General features: G+C 36.5%; 1 long non-coding RNA gene and 1 other non-coding gene across 4 annotated transcripts in view; one reads left to right on the top strand and one right to left on the bottom strand.

Annotated features, from left to right (window-relative positions):
* The window catches only part of LOC136070144 (uncharacterized), a 5,082-nt gene extending 4,700 nt beyond the window's left edge, over positions 1 to 382 (bottom strand). The window contains exons 1-2 of the long non-coding RNA XR_010631385.1: positions 265 to 382; positions 20 to 100 (exon numbers count right to left, since the gene is read on the bottom strand). This is a non-coding gene — a long non-coding RNA (uncharacterized LOC136070144). The remainder of the gene's footprint in view (positions 1 to 19; positions 101 to 264) is intronic.
* A 757-nt stretch (positions 383 to 1,139) lies between these two features.
* On the top strand, positions 1,140 to 3,591 carry LOC112017962 (uncharacterized). 3 transcript variants are annotated; one of them, XR_010631390.1, is made up of 6 exons: positions 1,140 to 1,170; positions 1,335 to 1,415; positions 1,540 to 1,608; positions 1,699 to 1,776; positions 2,074 to 2,148; positions 3,003 to 3,591. It is a non-coding gene; the product is annotated as an uncharacterized LOC112017962 (transcript). The 3 variants fall into 3 exon arrangements; XR_010631391.1 differs by having other exon boundaries at positions 1,148 to 1,218; XR_010631392.1 differs by having other exon boundaries at positions 1,161 to 1,213.
* Positions 3,592 to 3,724: the final 133 nt, after the last annotated feature.

Genomic DNA, 3,724 nt, shown 5'->3' with positions numbered 1-3,724 from the left:
GGGTAAAAGATTGCATAACCTCTCCCCCGGTAAGAATGGCAAGATCATCTAAGTTTGCTCTTTTATTTTCCCCAAAACCAGGAGCTTTGATTGCACAAACCTAAACACATGAAATTACACTTTTAAATTATGAAAGTTGACACTACAACAAGCAGAATTAATGTCAAAACATCTTGATAATGAAGAAATTAAATTACAATTGATGTAATACCAGACCTTACATATATGTATAGGCGCTCATCAGACTGAGTTGCAAGTTAATACCTGTTCATAAAATATTTAAAAAGGTATCATTTGATAGAAGTCTGGCATTGCTTTTAAGATCAAAGCCAGCAGCGGCGTCACGGCAAGATGGGTGTCGCGTGGTAGGTGTGGGTGTCGCGTGGGTTGCGAGATGGATCTTGCTGCTCTAGCGTGGTGGCGGGTCATGGCGTGGTCAGTAGCAAGATTTCAAGCTCTCACCTCACGTTTTGGCAGCTTCACTCACGGCGTGGGCAGCGGCAAAGTCTCTCTCACTCTGAGTCTCTCGCCTCTCATTGTCTTTTTTTTCAGCCTTAGGTTTTCTTTTCTTTTTTTCTTTTGATTTTCCGTTTGGACTTTGGAGGGGAGACTGGAGTATTCAGTCGATTGCTAGGTTTACATTTTTGGACCAAACTTCTTTTTTTTCTTTTTTTTTTCTTTTTTACATGTGACCTGGCCGGGTGGGTTAATGGTTTACAATTTCAGAGGGGGCTCAAGCTTTTTGTAAGGGGGCTCAAGTCCTTTTTTTTTTTTTTAGGCCAGAGGGGCCGGGCCCCCACCTGTGTCTATCCCTCACTTGAAACCAATAGGAAAACAAAAACAAAACAAGATTAATAACAATTCAACAATACAAAAGCCAAACGGCAAAAAACCCAAATGTAAAACTAAAGAATAAGAATGAAATATACTGAGATTTTAGTGACAAGAAACGTGGAGACTTCGAACAAAAGGGCAGAGAAAGAGAGGAAAATCGATGGCTGTTATAACCGAAATTGAAGGAAAGAAGATTTGGGATGAACTAGGGTTTTTCTTAGGCGTAGGATCTTGTGGGCTTTTCAGCTTATGGACCGAAAATTGAAAATTCAAAAAAATAAAATTGCAGGGGTGAAGATTCGAACAATGATACCTTTTTAAATATTTTATGAACAGGTATTAACTTGCAACTCAGTCTGATGAGCGCCTATACATATATGTAAGGTCTGGTATTACTTCAATTGTAATTTAATTTCTTCATTATCAAGATGTTTTGACATTAATTCTGCTTGTTGTAGTGTCAACTTTCATAATTTAAAAGTGTAATTTCATGTGTTTAGGTTTGTGCAATCAAAGCTCCTGGTTTTGGGGAAAATAAAAGAGCAAACTTAGATGATCTTGCCATTCTTACCGGGGGAGAGGTTATGCAATCTTTTACCCTAGAATTAGTTTCTAATGTGTGTGCGCGCGCACACACACACACTTATAATTTTTTTTTTTTCTCTTTTATATTTTTCTTTTTATGCTAAGACCTTTATTGTACAGGTTATCACTGAAGACCGTTATCTAACCCTTGACAAAGTTCAATTTGAAATGCTTGGAACTGCAAAAAAGGTTTATGTTTTTGTGCAGAGTGTACTATGGTGCTATATTTGAATTTCTTTGGGACACAACTAACTTCAAAAAAGTAAAATAAAATAACAGGTGTCTGACTCTCTTGATGACACAATAATTCTACATGGGGGTGGGGATAAGAAGCTGATTGAAGAAAGATGTGCAGAGGTATGCGTTTGGCTTTTCTCTTTAATTCCTTATTTATTTTCAAAATTTTTATTCAGTGTGCTATTCACTTGGATGAATTGTTTTCCAATTTTTTTAATCAATAATTTTGACACATTAGAAATGCACTTAGTGCTACATGCATGGGTGAAATCACAATTCTGATGACCTCCCTATAGTGGTATAAAGCTCTTACCTTTTTTTTTTGGTTGTCCCATTGGCTTTTTAGTTTTTATTTTTAATACTCAACTCAACTTTACTCACAAAACTTTATTTAATAATAGTCCTTGTGCAAAACAGGTGTATATGTTGACATGGTGGAGGAGAGAATGATCCTCTCAAAGTGGTTAGAACGGCTTTAGTCGACACTGCCAGGTAAAGATCATAGTTGGTTAAATGTGGAATCAATTGGAAAAAAGAATTGTCTTTTCTTGTTTCTAAGATCTAATCATGTTAGCTTCTGTCCCTCTCTTTGCATCTGCATTTTTTTAATAAGTGAAGGATAGAAGTTAAATAAGTAATGACTAATGAACAATGTATGCAACTAAAAACATACATACAGATATATATCAATTGTTTTATGATTTGATTTTTTTTTTCTTTTCTATTTGTTAGTTGCATTTTGAGTTTTTTGTTTTTGTCTTTGTCTTTGTGCTAAACAAAGCCCAGAGTTTGACCGTTGTATTGGTGGAAAATTATTTGTTGCATCCCTAACCTGCTTTCTTTTCTAGATGTTATCTTTGGTGGGCCTAGGTAGTCAAATTTGCATCCATTTTAATCTAACCTGATGCAGCATTGTCTTCTGTTTGAGGATTTGGCCAAAGTATGCCATTCCATACTGTTTTTATGAGGGTCAATGTAATCGTGTAATATGTCTCTTATTTCAGTTGAAGATATTTTATTAGTAAAGAAGTTGCATTATCAAATACTAGGGACCAGGATCTGAATGGTGGCTATGGCAGTTATTTTAGCAGGTTTTTCTGTGGTTGAAAATCAAGCAAGGGACATGTGCATTATGTGAAATTAATCTTTTCAAGATGATTTAATGGTGTGGGCTGTGTGGTTGGGTGTTCCATGTCATTTTTTTTTCTTTTGCTTACGACACGCCAACACATCACCTTAGCATGGAGGAGCATTATGTACTTGGTTATATGTAGATTTGAGCTCTCTGTGCTTGTATGATTGAGAACTAACCTTTTTTCTTGTGAATGTTTTGTCATTGATGGAAGGATTTGCTCCTCTTCACCTCTGAATCTATCAAAAGGGCTGCCTTGCAAGCTATCAGCAATGACCAAGTTTCTGTTCCCAGCCTTATAATAGTTGTATTTACTCATGATCTTTGGCTGGATCACTACAAGTGCTATTATCAGCTGTTTGAAGATGTCTATGCCACTTGCAGAAGGACAACTCTGCTGTTGGTTGACTTCTCTGCTGGTAGGTGACAAATGCAATTTCAAAGTGAACATTGAGCTGGAGCTTGGATTTGCCCAGAGTCTGCGCATTATCAAGATTCCTGAATTGATGGAGTGCTTGTTGATCAATACCATTTGTTTGGCTAGGCCACTGGTGAACTCATGTGAACGAGGCTGCCCCAGAACTCTCAACTGGTTAAGCCTGTTTGCTGCCAAACTGATTTGTGGGGTGGATAGAAGAGTCCTGCCGATCACTGAGCCTCTACTATGAGATTCAATGTTTTGTGAATAGAAAATTAAATCTTCAAAATATTGTCAATATTCTTACCTTACAATTAACAAAAAAAGAAAAAAAAATCTATATAATTTCAAGATCGCATTTGAATATATAATATAGTTTTTTCCCAATTTCTTTTTCACGGTGAATAATGATTCAAGTCATTTGACTAAATTTGGTTAGCTTTGTCAATTGAGAGTCAGGGTAAAGGTGTGGTCTCCAATCCAACTGCTCCTGCCTATGTACAATTCTTGGCATATTT

This window comes from Quercus suber, unplaced genomic scaffold (genome assembly GCF_002906115.3).
Source record: "Quercus suber isolate HL8 unplaced genomic scaffold, Cork oak 2.0 scaffold_214, whole genome shotgun sequence".
Taxonomy (NCBI): Eukaryota; Viridiplantae; Streptophyta; class Magnoliopsida; order Fagales; family Fagaceae; genus Quercus; species Quercus suber.
This window is presented reverse-complemented; position numbering and strand designations above follow the sequence as displayed.